We start from the raw sequence: 18,767 nt of genomic DNA, 5'->3' as shown, positions 1-18,767 counted from the left end.
ACAAGACATGGTCTGCCTGTGTTTAAACAAAATAATGATAGCAGCAAGCAGAATATGATCAGTGTCTAAAACCATAGTGACCTCATTGCTGCTCTTTGTAGTTATGCCTAGAAACATCCAGGAAAAGCAAAAAGCAAAACCCATGAATCCATGCTTTAAAGTCATAGTGATCCAGATAGGGGAGACTATAAATTACACCACATAACTGCAAGTGACCTGTCAGAAGAATCTGGAGTAGGAGGGATGAAATTCAGTCATCTGACCCCATTGCCATCTGAGTTATAAGAACAACTCTTCTTTGGTAGTTGTTAAAATATACTCATGTTATAAGAGTAGAAGATGCCTGCTTTTAACAAAGAAATATAAAGATCGTGAGTGAAGATAATGATTGTGTCTACACACACAAATGAGTTTGACTTTAGTTCAAACAACTGTGTTTTTACCTGTATGACAACAAAAAATTTAAAATCTTTAAAAACATTTTTAAATTAAAAAAAATCTTTTGAGCTAGTTTGGAGTTCTGTAAAAAGCAAACAAACAAAAAGCAAAGATTGTTTTTTGCTTGCTTTCATTGCTTGCTTTTGCTCCAAAATTGAAGAATCTAATATTTACGGAAGAGGGTAAATTATATTGGCATGGTGTTTTTTTTATTTCAGTATTAGTGCAAAACACCAATAGTCAATTTCTTAATGTCACAAGCATATATCAACATTTGAATGTGAAACGAAGTCCATACTTCCTTTCTTGAGTTATTCATTTTTATATCGGATACAATGTCTGGTTTATAAAAACCAATGAAAATATGTTTGCTGTGAGTACATTCTTTGGTGGTTTACTGTTACCCTCTGGAGAAAGAAGCTATAATTTTTACTCTTCAATTTTGATTTAATTCACATAATTAAAGAAGCTCCGAGATTATTAAAAGCTATCATATGTGCTACTGGAGGATCTATCGATTCATCCTTTGGAACGTTCATTATGGAAATAGGTAGTGCTAAATCACAATGGAGTTTAAGTACTATATTTCACACAGCATTTGCATCTTTAAATAATGGTGGTTGTGAAAAATGTCTGTCTGTGTTCCTCAAAGTAAATTTCTTTGACTAGTTGAATAACAGATCTGACAGGGCCTTTGGTGAACTGAGCTCTCTCAAGGCTCAAGCAAATCTTGGCTAGATGGGCCGCTCCCTCAACCCCTGCCCCCTGCCCACATTGTTTTGAAAACTTATTTGGAAATTGCAGGGCAACTCCATAATAGCAATAACCTTGTTCAACATGATCAGAATCTCGTATTTCTTGTCTACCCAGATCTGCGCCTTAAAGAAGAGGGTAAATTTGTTCAGCCCTGGATGGATCAGAATAAAAGAAGATTGTAAATGAATAAAGATATATTTGGAAGATCTTAATTCCCCCATTAATTTTGGTACAAAGCTTAACGAGCAGTATTACCTATACTATTTTTTAAGTTAATTAATTTATTTATTTCCCAGGGAGGGTAATTAGGTTTTACTAATTTATTTTATTTTTAGAGGAGGTACTGGGGATTGAACCCAGGACCTCATGCATGCTAAGCATGTGCTCTACCACTGAGCTATACCTCCCCCCCATATATGCTTCTAATGTCACCTCATAAATGCTTTATGCATTTTGGCTCCTGCCCTTCCTCAGATCCCTTGTAAGAGTAAGTGCAAGTGTATCTTCAGTGAAACCCCTAAGTTCATTGCTGAAGTTACTTTTGCCTTCATGTGGCTTTGAGTTTCTCTGGGGAGGGACTGTCTCTGCTGTTTCCTTTACAGCTTTCCCGGTAGCAAGATGCTTGTTTGCGATTGGGACTCAGTGGGCATTAATGCTTGTTTGCCATCAAAACTTTATCAATAAGAAGTGAAGAACTGAAAAAATAAGGAAGGTTGGAAGCATGGAAGGCCTTATCTGCTGGGCAGATTTGGACTTGGTGACTTTTTGTGAGCAGGGCAAATGGCGCGATGTGAACCATGCTAGAGGAAGCTCAGTGGGGCAGCCAAGCCTGGGAGGTGGACTGTGGGGCGTGGGGTGAGGGGGTGACCGGGCAGTGCACAGCTGCTAAGTTCAGGCAAGAAGAGTCAAAGACCATAAGTATAGACAGTAAATGTCACTGGGAAGGAAAGCCCTGATCAATAAAGTTGGAAGGAAGAGGTGAGAATCACAGAGTGGGAAGAAAATAATTGAGCAGAAAGAGAAAGATTATTCTAATTTGCTAGAGATATTAATGGAATTAATGGAATTTCAGCAAGTGAAATATTTTCAACAAAGCATTCATGTCTTCGTCACCAGGCTGAATATTTTCTTTCCTCCCTCCCTCCCTTCCTTCTTGGTCTCTCCTCCTACTCCTCTTCCTTCGTTGAATCAACACTGCCAACAAATCCTACATTTTATTTCTTCTGGTTTCATCCACGTCACATTTTCTTCCCCTGGTGTCTTAATTTGGTTTTGTTGATTCGAGACTGCCTTCCTTTGGACTAGTCTTTCTGCAAAATACGTGATCAGACTTTGAAATGAATGACACATAGAAGTTTAAGGACTTCTTCCCTAGAGATTTCTTTCCTCAAGTAAATATGCAGAATTTTACCAGATTTCTGAATCCCCTTTTTGTTCTATGGTTTCCCTGAATGCCCTTTGCAGAGGTCGGGAAATTCTCTCAGGTTCTTCTATCTAAGATGTTTATCTATTAAGTAATGGCTAACTCTCTGTCAATGTGACCTGGAAAGATATTATTGGAGGGAAATACATGTTTCTTCCTTCCATCAGCATAGCCTGCTTACTCTCGTCAGACCCTCCTTCTCTGCTCTGCGTGTGTGTGTGTGTGTGTTTGTGAGGAGGGGAGATACTTTGGTGAAGGTGGCGTCCCTAGGCCAGAGATAGGTGGGAAGTGAGGTGTCATTTATGAAAAGTATTAGCATATAAGGCCAGAGGACAAAACACAGTCTGGTGTGTTTGATCTCAATTGAGTCACTGAGCAAAATCTCCATAATGAGAAAGAGTTTGACAAGAACCAAAAATAAGAGAGGCAAGATGGCATCAGGAGAGTGGAGCTCAAAGAATAGTGGATGCTGGTCTTGAGAAGTTCCAGAACTGTGATGCAGATCCTGGAGTCACTCTTTAGGAGGGACCAGTGTGACCCAGCAAGTTGGCTAAATTGGCTTAAAGGATGGGAATGGTGTGGGCTTACCTCTCCTGGTCCAAAATCACCGAACTAATGAATCTTAGCAAAAGCATCTCTCTCCAAAATACCTCATTTTTCATTTTCAAAAAAGGAAGAGAAACTACTCCTTGTTTTGTAACTCGTCAACTTCTCTAAATCTTTAATCAGCTTTATTCCAGGAAGGAGAGAATTGCTTGAACTTTTGTCTTTTCAAAGACAATGTGTTCTTGGGAAATTGAAGATATATAGTTTTATGGTTTAAAGTTCAGTCTCTGGGATCAAACAAACATGGGTTTGAATCTTTGTCTGATACTAGCTTTGTGAACTTGGACGAGTTGCTTAAACTCTGTAAGCCTCTGTTTAATAATCTAGAAAAGGAGGATAACAATAGTACTTATCTCTTAGGATGTGGGGATGATTTAGTAAAGTAATGAACATAAAGTGCTTGGAACCATGCCTGACATAGAGTAAATGCTCAATAATGTTAGCGATTATTTTCAAACTAATTATTCCTTCTCCCAGATTACTTTAATATTTAATTGCTTCAACTGTATCTTTATTAAAATTTTTTTAAATTGATGTATAGTCAGTTTACAATGTGTCAATTTATGGGGTACAGCATAGTGTTTCAGTCATACATATACGTACATCTATTCGCTTTCATTTTTTTTATTGTAGGTTACTATGAGATGTTGAATATAGTTCCCTGTACTATTCAGTAGGACCTTGTTATTTATCTACTTTATATATAATAGTTACTATCTGCAATATTTGGAACTCAACTGCATCTTTAATACAAAGAGAGAGGTTGGTTAAAAGATCACCTATACTTCCAAATAATTTTTTTCCCCTTCTAATCTAACATTTGGAGGAAATTGTACAAATGAAAACACTTAAAATTCAATACAATAGAACAAAGTATGTTTTCTAGGTGGCCTACTATTGGATCTATTTCCAGACTTGTGTCAAGGATATGGAGATGCTATTCTTAAACAAATTTATTGATTCCTATCTCTAAAATCTCAATATACTGAGTCAGCTGTCTAATAATTCAGCAATTTTTTTTTTTTTATTTACTAGGTACAGATGACCTTGTAGATGCTGTGTGAGAGATGAGAAATGAATGAAGAATTGAATGTTGGTCACGGGGCTCCTATTGCCAAGATAAAGAGATAGAAGATAGATATATAGAAAAATAGACTATATTAATAGACAGATTAATTTGCTATTAACTGAATTAGTAAAAGGAAAATAAGAGAGGTACTTGTTTTATTGTTAGCATTTAAAAAAATTTTGGTTAGAATATTCCTACTCATGGAAAATGTAGACAACATGAAAGTATACACTAATGTTTCAAGATTCCTTCTTTTATTATTTACTTTCTGTTTCAGATACTTCCTTTAGTCATTGTTTTAGAGTAAGTCTATTGGTAACAAATTCTCTTTATTTTGTTTCCTCTTACAATGTCTTGATTTCCAGTTCATTACTGGAGGATACTTTTGCTGGATATGCAAGTCCAGCTTGATGGTTCTTTACTTTCAGCACCTGAAAAATGTTTTACACTTCCTGTAAGCCCTCATAGCTTCTGGTGAGGAATTCCCTGTCATTTGAATTATTTCTCCCCTGTAGGTAAGGTGTCATTTGTCTCTTGCTTCTCGTAAGATTTTTTCTTTGCTTTTGGTTTTCAGAAGTTTACCATGTTGTTATTATGGACTTCTTTGAGTTTGCTTAGTGTTTTGAATATGTGTGCATTGTGCCGAATTTGGGGAAATTTCAGCCATTATCTAAAAATGCTTTTTTAGCCCTGCCTTTTTCACCACTCCTTCTAGGACTCCAATAACACTAATGTTAGATCTTTTGTCATAGCCCCACAGGCTCCATCCATTTTTTTTTTTTTTCAGTCTGTTTTCTCTCTGTTGCTCAGATTGGGTTACCTATTCTGTCTTCAAGTTTATTGATAATTTTCTCTGTCTTTTCCATTCTCCTGTTGAACTTATCCATTGAGTTTTTCTTTCTTCTTTTGGTTATAGTATTTTTCAGTTCTAAAATTGCCATTTGTTTTTAATTTATGTCATCATTATAAAAACTGAAACTCCCTATTGTTTTCATTTGTTTCAGACGTGCTCATAATTGTTGAAATATTTTTTATGATGACTGCTATAAAATCTTTGTCAGATAGTCCCAACATCTGTGTTATCTCAGCATTGGCATCTGTTTCTTGTTTTTTCCCCTTCAAGTGAAGGTTTTCCTGCTTTTTGGTAGGACAGGTGACATTCAACTGTATTCTAGACATTTACAGTATTATGTTATGAAACTCTGAATCTTATTTAAATTTTATGGTTTAGGAGCCTTTATCTGACACAGTTCCAGTGGGGAAGTGGGTGGTGGTAGAAGTCTAGATTTCCTACTCAACCTCTGTTGACACCCATGGGGGCTGGGGTGGGGGTAGTCCTGTAACTAATAGGTGGGTAGAGAAGTCAGGCTCCCCACTAGGCCACCAGTGACATCACCCTGGCCCGAGAGCAAGGGGTGCCTCATTGCTGCTCCCCATTTGGTCTCCACCATTGCTGCTGTGGGGGAAGGATGCCTTGTTACCACTAAGTGGGAGTGGCACTGCATATTGACACCACAATAGAGAGATAAAAGGGTGCTTCATTACCACCAGGTGGAGGTCAAAGTTCAGGTGCCCCCTGTGATCTCTACTGACATTGTGAGGGAGGGGAATTGTTACTGTCAGGCTAGAATGAAAGTCTTGACTCCACCAGGGGAGAGGGTGTGCCTTATTACAGCCCAGCCAGATCTGTAATCCCCTCTTAGCCTTTGCTCTGACAGCACTGGCAGTAGGGCTGCATATTTTTCTATCACCATTGGGGTGATGTCACCGCAGGCCATTTGGACTGTCACACCCACTTAGTGGTAGCAAGCTTACCCCCCCAACCAGTGGTATTGGTGGAGACCAAATGGGGAGCAGTAATGAGGTACCTCTCTCCCTCAGGCCAAGCTGGTTGGGTTAGGGGTGGTTATTGTCTAAAAGTTTTCTATCTTGCTTGGCTAATACTTTCCTAGTCCTTTGGTTGGAGAGAATTTTTCATGGGGCATTTTCTGTGCCCATTGGCACACACACCTTAGTGTTCTACAGTAAAAGGAAAGCCTGGGGCACTCACTTCAGTGTCTTTCCTTACTTCCTGAGCTGGTCTTCCTTCTGCCTTCCTTTCCAAGTCATCTTATGTTTATTTTATATATAATGTCTAGAATTTTAGTTGAACTTCTGTGCCCATCTTTGAGCCATCATTCATAACTAGTGAATATATAAGTTGACTCTGACTTTTGGTATTATATATAATTCTTCGGTGAACATCTTTTTGACTAAAGCCTTAGGATAGATTACTAGGAAGGGAAATATTGGCCTGAAGTACGTGAACATATTTAAGATTTTATTTATTTATTTATTTACTTACTTACTTACTGACTTATTGACTTATTTGGGATTGGAATTATTTATGTATTTTGTGAACATCTTTACTGTGGTATGGTTCCTATATAGTAAACTACACATATTTCAAATGTACTATTTGATGAATTTTGATAGATGACGTATTTTGCCAAACTGCTTTTCAGAAGAAACATACCCACGTGCACTTTCACTGGCAACGTGTAAAAGTACTCATTTCAAAAGATACCGTAGACAATTGGGGTTTACATTTTTTCCCCTAATTTTAAAGATGCAAATTGATATAAGAGTTAAATTTCTACCATGGTTTTGGAAGATGTAAAGGGTGACCATCATTTATTACAAAATAATCCACCAAGAAATGATACAATAATAGCATCACTTTTGTTTTTAATGACATCATAATCCACCAAGAAATGATACAATAATAGCATCACTTTTTTTTTTTAATGACATCACTTTTTGAATGCTTAAAAAGTGCCAGGCACTCTGCTGAACATTTAACATTTTATTCTCCTAAGAACTTAAGAAGTAAAATTATGATCTTCATTTTTATGAGCCTTGGGGAGAGGAGGCAATTTGCCTAGGTCACATAATTAATAAGTGGTAGAATTGAAATTTAATCCAGTGTTCTCCGGCTTCAAATCCCTCGCATGGATTCACTGTGGGCAGCCACAGTGAGCTAATTTGCTTAAATGATTAGCAGGCTCATCTATTGTCAGAAATGAAGGGCAGAATTAGAACATCTTCTTGTTCAGTATCAGCAGATGGCATATAGTGAAAACCATTCAGTCTACTGAGTCCAGTTTCAATATCCAGCTATTAATAAATGGTGATGGAGAAAATCAATCAAGGATGCCAAGTCTTCACCTTAATTGCAGATTATTAAAAACCTTCAAATCAATATCTAGTTTTAAAATATGTGAATGATTTCTTTCATGAGAACTGCATTATAGAAATAACAATCTAATCTGGCAGAAAATAAGCCGAGCTCTGTCAAATTAGGGTCTGGGTGAGGTTGGATGTGACTAATGCTTTAGTGTTCTAAGGGATGAAAAAAAGATCTTCAGCTTCTTAAAAATGTTCACTCAAGCCCTTTAAAGATGGACTTTGATTACCATTAAAGCTCCTGCTATGATGACAATGCTTTGAAATACTCAAGAGAAATGAGCCAGCAAGATAATGCCTTTCCAGTCTCACCTAATGTAACAATTACGACCTGAATCAGAGCTGAGGGAATTATGACAATTGCACAGAGTCAAACAACAGGAAGACCAAATTTTATTCCTCACATTTAGATAGTCGTTAGTGAAACCCTGTGGATAGTCTTGTGAGTTTGAAGAATGTCATAAATTAGCACAGGTGATCTTTATGCAAAGTGGACAGAGGTACAGAGTTACTGTAAAAAGAATTGTTGTCTAATAATTTGGAAGTCTTGTTTGAGAATATGTCTGTACACATAGAAAGATAAATTAGACAGGCCTGAAAGTTCCAGTTCAGCTAATTTACCAAGCTTATTGAGTTGACCCTGAGTAGGGAGAGATCAATTATTTCCAGTTGCTGTTCAGTGGCATCATTTGAACAGTCCAGATTTTGCCTCTGTGTCACCTGTTAGACAGGGTGGTGTGTGGACACGATAAGGCCTTGTTAGACATAAATCAGGTTATAATGAAAATACTAAAATCTAACTTTAATGCCTGTTGTTACCTGCAATGGGATTTTGATAAAACACAAAGCCTATTATATCTAAAGGATGAATGCCATGCTAATCAGAATTCCTGCTGCTGTCCATTTCTATTTTTATATTTAATTTTTGTTAATTAACGAACAGTGTATTTATTCAGAGAAAAGGCACTATTTTATTAAAAGGCTTTTTCATACAACCACAAAAGAAAGATTATTTGACAAACAGCTGTGGCAATCAGCATGTATTCATTTGAGAAAGTGTTTGGAGGAAATCTTTTGCCTACAGAATATTGAATAGAGTATTTATTTATGTACTATATATAAAAATATATACATATATATAAATTTATTTGTTTATTTATACTGCTTGCTTTCTCTCCTCTGGAAATCATTAAACATTTTCTCCAGGTGAGGAAGCCTGTTACCTCCATTTCTTCATGAATTATTGAGGAAAATGATATAACACTTCAGGTACCAATTCCACGCTAGAATGACATACAGTGCAATTCATTGTGACCTTGAGGTGAAGTTTAACTCAACCCTGATGAAATTTGTTGAAGATGAAATTAGGAGATGGAGTCAAAGCATGAAAAATGCAAAAGAATCTGATTAAGCTGTGCTTCCTTTAAAGAGATGAGATTTTATGTCTAGGAGGTAAAGTGAACTACATTTAATATGTATGTGTTTGTTGCACTCAAAATTGTAAATAAAATATTGATATTTGAAAAAATAAGGAATTAATATAAAATTTGGAGAAATAATATATACAAATAAAATGACTCCCAAAATATTCAGTGGCAGACCATATCTGTCCGTAGTTCATACTTGTATATGGTTGGTATATATATATGGGGTGTGTGTGTGTGTGTGTGTATAATTATGTATGTATATACCTTTAACTTTAGAAGATAAGGAAGTTTGACACATGTTTTGAGTTATATGTATTTTAACCATTTTTGGAGGATAAAAATATTGCTAGGTGTAGCTGTAGAAAAAAAGCATTTTCCATGCTATGGGGAAGATAAATGAACTATTGGAAGAAAATATTTACAATGTATATCATACTTTATATAAAAGAATACCTACAAGTTAAGAGAAGAAATAGCCCCATTGAAAAATGGGCAAAATATATGAAATACCATGAAAAAAATTGAACCTCAACTGTAATCAGTGAAATATTAATTCAAACAAGAATCAGATATGAAATTTTCCTGTTGAAGTGGCCAAAAAGATGTATAATATCCCGAATTGGTTGGTGAGGGTAGAAGGACATGGATGCTGTTGTTGGGAAGTGTAAAATGAGACTGCTTTTAAGAAAACAATTTGACAGTCTATTAAAAATGTAAATGTATGTACTATTCAACCCCATGGTTGCACTTGAAGAATTTATCTTATAGAAATATTCATATACATGCACTAAGATACATGTTTGTGAGCATTCACTGCACCCTTGCTCATAATACCAAAGAGGCTGATATCTAAATGTTTATTTATAACGTAATGACGACAAAAATTGTGGTTTTATAGACTGATATGAATTCATTAACCAGGCAACTTTATATTAAGACCATACAATTTATTGTCCAAACTAGGCTACTTTTGATAGTGAAAGAGGGCACTATTAATAATTAATCCAGGAAAATAGGATAAAGCTAGACATATTTGCTGAATTCAGTATGCACTGATGTGGAAAAGGGTCTAAAACACACTTAAGTAAAGAAAGCACTTAAAAACAAAAGAAGGAGGGGAAGCAAGCAAGCAGGCAAGCAAGCAAGAAATATATATATAATATATCAAATATTATATGTATTTGAGTATTCCAAAACTGAAACTCTGTATGTACGTATTTATATAAATGCATAGAAAGAAGCATGGAAAAATACACACTAAACTGCTAGTATTTGTTAACTTCTGGGAAGGAGCATGGAATTAAGAAGGGTAAAGGTAAACTTGGTTTTTTTTTTAACCATTTTTTAAAAATGAAATATGGGCAGTTTACAATGGTGTGTCAATTTCTGGTGTGCAGCATAATGTTTCAGTCATACATATACATACATACATTCCTTTTCATATTCTTTTTCATTATGGGTTACTATAAGATATTGAATATAGTTCCCTGTGCTATACAGGAGGAACTTGTTGTTTATCCATTTTATATATAGTAGTTAGTATCTGCAAATCTCAAACTCTCAATTTATCCCTTCCCATCCCCTTTACCCCCTGGTAACCATAAGTTTGTTCTCTATGTCTGTGAGTCTGTTTCTGTTTTATAAATAAGTTCATTTATGATTTTTTTTAGATTCCACATATAAGTGATATCATATGGTATTTTTCTTTCTTTTTCTGGCTTACTTCACTTAGAATGACAATCTCTAGGTCCATCCATGTTGTTGCAAATGGCATTATTTTTCTTCTTTATGGCTGAGTAGTATTCCATTGTGTGTGTGTGTGTGTGTGTGTGTGTGTGTGTGTATGTTGTGTGTATATATATATATGTGTATATATATACACACATACATCTCATCATCTTTATCCATCCATCTGTCAGTGGACATTTAGGTTGTTTCCATACCTTGTCTATTAAAATGATGCTGTTGTGAACACTGGGGTTCATGTGTCTTTTTGAATTATAGTTTTCTCTGGGTATATGCCCTGAAGTGGGATTGACAGAGCTTATGTTAAGTCTATTTTTATATTTTTTAAGGAACCTACATACTATCCTCCATAGTGGCTGCACCAATTTACATTCCCACCAACAGTGTAGGAGGGTTCTGTTTTCTCCACACCCTCTCCAGCATTTACTATTTGAAGGCTTTTTAAATGATGGCCATTCTGACTGGTGTGAGGTGATACCTCATTGTAGTTTTGATTTGCATTTCTCTAATAATTAGCGATGTTGAGCATCTTTTCATGTGCCTGTTGGCCATCTGTATGCCTTCTTTGGGGAATGTCTATTTAGATCTTCTGCTCATTTTTTGATTGGGTTGCTTTTTTTTTTGATATTAAGCTATATGAGCTCTTTGTATATTTTGGAAATTAGTCCCTTGTCGGTCACATCATTTGTAAATATTTTCTCCCATTCTGTAGATTGTCTTTTAGTTTTGTTGATGTATCCATAGCTGTGCAAAAGCTTTTAAGTTTAATTAGGTCCCATTTGTTTATTTTTGCTTGTATTTCCATTACTGTAGGAACTGGTTTGGAAAAAATATTGCTATGATTTATGTTCAAGAGTGGTAAACTTGTTCTTTTAAAGTCTACCTACATGTGTATTTTTTTTAGCAATGAGAAATAATCAATGATTATAAAGTGAAATAGCAAGGAAAACATAATAGCAAATAGCATAAAAACCTTCCAAAAATTAAGACCTTTAAAAAGAGGTCTTTGATTGCATCACTCAATAACTTGGTTTTGTTAATTGTGATGATTGCTTTGGTTGATACAGTCACCTCCAAGTGAAGACCCTAAGAAGTCTAACTACAAAGCTGAAGGCAATGAAATCACTTTCAACAAAAATCTTTGTCAATATAATGAACAATGAGCATTTTGTTGTTACCAGATAGAATAGAAAGGTGCAGTTGTGAATAAGGACAAATTTTATATCATGCTAAAGAATTTGACACAGCTTTATAGTCATTAAGTGCCAGGTGAAAAATGATTATCAATTAATTATTTTTATGAGCTAAGTCCTAATTATAGTGACTTATACCAATTTCTGTGTTGATGGAAACAGTTCAGACTATCTGACTTTGCTGGTGACTTCCTGATGGAAAAAACAATATCTAACTGCAGGGTTCTTTCCGCAGTAATGATTTTGCTGGTCAGTCAGTGAGGTCTTTGGAACACCGTGATTGACAGTCCTGCTGGACTAGCAGTTCATTCATTCATGTGCCTGGTATTCTTCTGGGAGTTAGAGATACAGAAAAACATTAAAAATCCCTGCCCACGTGGAACTTACTTCCTAGCTGTGAGAAACTGGGAGATGGATACTGAACAGGAAAAGTAAAATCAAACTCTGTTAGATTGTGATGCGTGTTGTGGGAAATGTAAATCGAACAGAGAGTGCTGAGTGGGAGGGGTAATTTTATTTTTTAAACAGTGATAAGGTTAGGAAAAGACCTGAAGGAGGTGAGGGAACAAGCCAGGAGGATAACTGGGAAACCAGAGGAGCAATTGCTCAATGCACAAGGGTGCCTGGAGACTTAGCGCAGCACGGAGGCCAGCACGGCTGCCCCCAAATGAATAGGATTGAAGAACTGAGGTCAGAGTCGGGAGCCTGCTCTTGTGGGGCTTTGTGGGCCATTATGAAGACTGACTTTTATTCGGAGCAAGATGAAAAGACACTGAAGGATGCTGAGTGGAAATGAGGTGATTAAACTTACATTTTATCAGGATTAGTCTTCCAGCTCTTTTTTCTATGAACTGCTTTCATCCATTTAAGAAGCCAACTCACTAGGATTCTGATTGATTTTTAAATTCTTTCATAGCATGTAGTTTTAGGTAGGAGTTGATAAAATGCATTTAAAAATGTACTTATGTTCAGATCTTAATCTCAAATAACCACAAATGAAAACATTAGGCATTTTTAAATCCAGTCCATGGAACAAGAAAGCCAAGGGGTTTGACTCACATGTACTTAGAGAAATTCAAAATAATAGGCATGTTGTATATAAACTGAGAGACATCAAATCTCTTAAATCCAACTTTTTTTTAATCTTGATTTTTTTTCACTCTTCTGTCTCAGCTTTGGTTCAGGATAACATCATTTCTTCCCTGGAGGATTGTGGTAATCTCCTCCTAACTGGTTAGGGTCCTTTGAACTAAACTTCCCTTCTGTCAAGACCATAATTCAGATATCACTTCTTTTCTAAAGTACAACGGCAGCTTCCCCTCACCTGTCTTTCTGCCTGCATTCCTGCTCTGCCTTCAGGATATTTTCAGTCGTGTCATCACAGAACTTTTTCTCTTTCGGAAACGCTATTCTCAACTAAAATTCTTCAGTAGCTATGTAGAGGGTTCGGATTAAAGCTGAGCTTCATATGATGGCAGAGAGGCTTAATGATCTTTAGTCCTGTGTACCTCTGCGTAGTGTCACAATATCAATGATATCTTTTAAGAGCTACTTACAACTTCCTAAGTGTGCTATGGTTTACATTAATTCCATGGCTTTGCACAGGCTACTTCCTTGGTTCACTTCTACTTGTCATTCAAGACACAGTCCTTGTGCTTCCTCTTTTTGGGAAGTCAAGTTCACCTGTCTTTCTCATATGCTACCATGGAACGTTTTGTAATTATTATAATTGCTGACTTACTCCATTGATCTACATATTATTTGAGGGGAGAGTCTGTTATTCACCTTTGTGTTTCCAACACCTAACATATAGCAGGTGATAAGTAAATGATCTCTGAAGGAGATAAGGAAAGTAAGAGGGAAGATTGGTATGTAGTCACTGGATTATAAAGAGAAATGGGATAGAGATGCCAACAATTGACTGAAGTTATATGAGGCAAAACAGACTGGGCCAGCACTCTCCCTTGCTGAGTTTATTAGTCACTGAAAAAAAAAAAATCAGTATATTGAAGCAGAACTTGTAAGTTATAGCTGCCCTTACTTTCATTGTCGCTAGTGTTTTAAAAGAAGATTTTTACGTCTTATACACACATCTGTTAGTTCTACATTTTCATGTGATTTTTTTTTCCCCTTAAAATTCCAAAGAATATGAAGGCATCATGGTGGCCTCTTGACAGGTTAGAGTGGAGGAAGCATTACTCATCTAACTAATAGCTCTTGCTGCACAGATGGAAGGTCTTCCAGTCGCCCTGGGTTTCCGGTGTAGATTTGCAAAAGAGACATGGGGAAAGACTTCTTGTGACAGTTAAAGTCTGTAACAGTTAAATGAAGTTGGGCAGAGATAACAAAATGCATTTATTTAATTGAACAAAAAGGACAACTTTATATTGCTTTATAGTTTTTCTATTACTGTTATGTAGTATCTGTTATTTTCTATTACTATTGCTAATCTATTTCTATTACTAATATTTTCTATTAATATATATATTTTCCTTACTAGCCTGTTAAGACAGATCAATGGATTTTAAAAAATTGTTCCCCAATTTACATCTTATATGAAAGAGTGTTTAAGACAAAACATCCCACTTATTTATGTCCCATTAATTTCTCAATCCATAGCAAACTTTGCTCCTGTGACCTTAACAATTGCCCGTACTTATGTTTTAATCAGTCTTCTCTCTCTTTGCTCAGACTTACTTCTTACAGCTTATGATAAGAGCTCCTTTACTTGAATAGCCTGCAGCTACCTCAAAATCTGCATGTGCAAAATTGCTTTCATTGTCATCAGTCCAGCACCCAGACCTGTTCTCATCTCCTGAATTACTAATCTCAGACTTCACCATCCATCAGTCTGCCAATAACCAAACTCGAAGTCATTCTTGAATCCTCCCTCTCTCTTTTCCCATATCCTAGTGGCCAGAGAACCCTATAGATTCTAACTCTAAACTGTCTCCCAACTCTTTATTTACCTTAGATTAGGCTTGACCACGCATGTTCATGTCTCTTTGCTTTTGCATAAAATCTTCTGTCTGCTGTATGTACTTTTGTCTCTTGCCTGCCCGATAGACTCCTACTTATTTATAAAATTCTAGATTTTCTCATCTGTGAAGCCTTCCTGTTTGCTTCCACACTCTGCTACCCACCAGAGTTAGTGACTTCTTCCTCGCTGCTTTCATATCTTTTGTAACATACTTTTACATAATATTTACCAGTTAAAATTATACATACTGTAACTAATGGCCAGATAGTAATAAATTATAATAAAATTTAATAAATTAATTTTTAACAACTCAGGCCCTGGGTACTAAGTAAATATTTGTTGGATAAATTAATGAGTTAACAAAGCTGGCAAGTTAGCAGTTTGTTCATTCTTAAACAGGAAAAAGACCAGCAAAGGAAGAGGGAAACAACTTTAGGGACTGCAAATTTTCAATGTGTAGGTAGGTCCTGTTTCTACTGTTCTTTTTCATTGGAGTAGGACATTTGAAAGACAGAGGAATCTGTGGGAAGGGGACTGCTGACAATGCAGACAGTGTTGATGAAATGGGCTTAGATACCTGGACCATGACTTGGTATCCTGGAAGGATATTCTCTTGGCTGGGGTGAGATGCATATTGCAAAATGGGGAAGAATAAACATGTTTTCCAAGAGGTTAGCTGACCTGTTCAAGAGGGATCTACACTGAAAATGCAGAGAAAGAAAAATAAATTCCCAGATAAAGCCATGATGCTGATTTCCTTGGAGGAGAAAAGATAAGACATGGATAAACAGGACTGAAGGAGCTTCTCAGTGATTCACGTGGGAAAATAATTAGAAGAGACTGAAAATATTATATTACATACCAAAAACACATGTAAAGTACATAAGTTGTAAATAAGATGAATGCACATTGCAACATGTATATATGTACATAAACTAATGGGAAGTACTAAGATTTACTGGAAATATTTTTATGAAATAGTTTATCTCGTGCATCAAATAATTACTAAAAATCTGATGGGGGAGGGTATAACAGTACAATATACCAAGAAGATACACCTTTAAGGAAATCCACAAAATATATATCTTACATATGGATAAAGGAGACAGAAATGATGTTCAGCTGACTTTTGGAAAGGAAACAGATGATGTGTTCTTGATCTATTTTACAAAACTGGCAGAGAATCAAGATGTAGTAGTAATGGGGATATAATCTGGCCTTCTGCTGGAAGCCTTAGTCAGCGAAATACAGAGCATCTGACAAGTTCTTGACCTGCTTGATGAAAATTCTGACTCCCAGAGGGTGAAAGAAAATGTCAAAACTCATTCTAGATATGGCAGAACTAGTATGCTAACATTTTGTGTTTTTATAAAAAAGGAAAAGAAAATGTACGTGATTGTATGTCTGATACATCTTTATACTTATTTTAAAAACCTCTATAAGGACACAGGAGGAACTGGTAACCTTGATTGCCTCTGGGAAAGGGGGCTGGTGGCTGGGGAATAGGAATATCAGAGATACTTCTCACTGTTTGTTTTACTTTAGAAATTTTGAATTCTGTTGCTTATTCCAAAGATAAAGTAATCAAAGACCCTCCGCCATCCAAAAAAAAAAAAAAAGGAAAAAAAAATTCCAAATTAACATTCATGATGGATAACAGGAAAAGATCCTTTTAAGAGAAAACAACATTTTGTCTAAGCCTTTATTAAATTATTTATGTTGTACTGCAATAATATAAAATATAAAAATCAACCGGAGCATCTCTGCTGTCTGTAGAACACAGTAACAGATACCAAAGGCACACGGAGTACTCCCAGTCAGGAATCTCCCTCTCTTGTGCTCTTGCCTTTGCCTCCCTCCCCATGAGGTGTAGGCTTACCAAGACCCAGCTGTGTGATCATTCAAACCTGATTATGTCCACTGCACTTGATATTTTAAACCATATAATTTAATTAAATACTAAGTTGATGAAATATTAAGTGTGCAATGAAAGAGAGTTATCGTTTTTTGTAAACGTTGAATTTGAATTTATTTGAATACTTTGAAAAGACTACAAAAGTGAGATGCTAAAACAAGTGCTGTCCAAGTGGATATGAGCAAGACAACTGTAAAAAACTGTGAGAAGAATCACAAAAATCTACATGGTTTTAGGACTCAGATACTTCTACAGTATTGTTGCATTTTTACTCTGTTCTAAATAGACTGAAACTAGAAATTATAGATGATATGTTATGACTGTGCAAGAAAGACCACGCAAAATTCCAATCAGCAGCTGAAGAAAAGACTTGACTCTGTGTCTTAAAGTTTGGTGAAAGAACGTACATTTAAAATATTTTTTAAAAAATTATTAATTAAAAATTGTTATTGATGTGTAGTCAATTTACAATGTTGTCTAGAATGTATATTTAAAGGTCAAATTTAAAATTATACCCTTCAGTTCTTTTTGTGTTAGGATTCTCCACTTTTTTTTTTAGATTTCTCATTGTGTAAATTTTTTTTTAATTGAAGTATAGTCAATTGTAATGTGTCAATTTCTGGTGTACAGCACAGTGTCTCAGTCGTGCATATACATATATATGTATTTGTTTTCATATTTTTTTCCATAAAAGGTTATTACAAGATATTGAGCATAGTTCCCTGTGCCATACAAAAAACCCTTTTTATAAAATCTATTTTTATATATAGTGGCTAATGTTTATAAATACAAACTCCCAAATTTATCCCTTCCCACCCCCTTTCCCCCGTAACCATAAGATTGTTTACTAAGTCTTCAAGTTTGTTTCTGTTTTGTAGATGAGTTCATAGTGTACTTTTTTTTTTTGGATTCCACATATAAATGATATCATATGGTATTTTTCTTTCTCTTTCTGGCTTACTTCACTTACAATGATGATCTCTAAGTAGTCCATCCATGTTACTGCAAATGGTATTATTTTACTCTTTTTTATGGCTGAGTAGTATTCCATTGTATACATATACCACAACTTCTTTATCCAGTCATCTGTTGATGGACATTTAGGTTTCTTTCATGTCTTGGCAATTGTAAATAGTGCTGCTGTGAACATTGATGTGCAGATGTTTTTTCACATTAGAGTTCCCTCTGGATATATGCCCCAAAGTGGGATTGCTGGATCATGTGGTAAGTCTATTTTTAGTTTTTTGAGGAGGATTCTCCACTTTAATAGTTTCTGTTTAACCAACTGACCACAGACCTTATCTTGTGTTACCTTAAGTACCTGACTCCTCCATAGGACTGTCAACTTCTTTAGAAGAGGGGGCCGTATCTTGTTCATCTTTGTGATCTTTGTGCCTCGTATGGATCTTAGAACACAGTAGATGGTCAATGAATGTTTGTTGAATAATTACCGTGCCAGTGGAGGTGAAAGTGGCATGTTTTTGCTCAGTCCTGATACTGGAGAGTCAGCCTATCAACAAAACACGAGGAGGAGGGTAAGAATGAGAATGGCCTCAGGGGGGTAACTGAATTCAGGAGCTGAGTTAAAAGAAAGAATAACCAGGTTAATGGAAGGAGCTGGAAAATCTCATCTTTGATCAGTGAAAGAATTCAAATATGCAGAAAATTTAGAGTCAAGGCCAACAGAAAATGACAAAGGAAACAAGAGGAAAAAATTCAACACATTATTCCAGAGCAAGAGTACGTTCGTTTGAAATTTTACGGCCATGCCCTTCTCGACGTTCCTCTACTGACCTTCAAAAGGAAGTACTTAGAATGAACTTTCAACAGATGAACTTCTGGAAACTGTTAAGCTAGACTTAATTCTACAGGAATTTGTTGGTAAGGGGAAATGACAGTTTTCTTGGGAGAACATAAAACGTGTTTTTAGAGTTTATAATAACCACGGAGGGGCATACTCTTCTTAGATGCACATTATAGACCAGCATT

The 18,767-nt window shown here is 35.8% G+C and overlaps 1 protein-coding gene and 1 non-coding gene across 31 annotated transcripts in view; one reads left to right on the top strand and one right to left on the bottom strand.

Annotated features, from left to right (window-relative positions):
* The window catches only part of LMNTD1 (lamin tail domain containing 1), a 314,635-nt gene that overhangs the window by 58,143 nt on the left and 237,725 nt on the right, over positions 1-18,767 (top strand). The window lies entirely within an intron of this gene.
* On the bottom strand, positions 1,530-1,601 carry TRNAA-AGC (transfer RNA alanine (anticodon AGC)). The gene has a single exon. It is a non-coding gene; the product is annotated as a tRNA-Ala (tRNA).

This window comes from Camelus bactrianus, chromosome 34 (genome assembly GCF_048773025.1).
Source record: "Camelus bactrianus isolate YW-2024 breed Bactrian camel chromosome 34, ASM4877302v1, whole genome shotgun sequence".
NCBI lineage: Eukaryota > Metazoa > Chordata > Mammalia > Artiodactyla > Camelidae > Camelus > Camelus bactrianus.
This window is presented reverse-complemented; position numbering and strand designations above follow the sequence as displayed.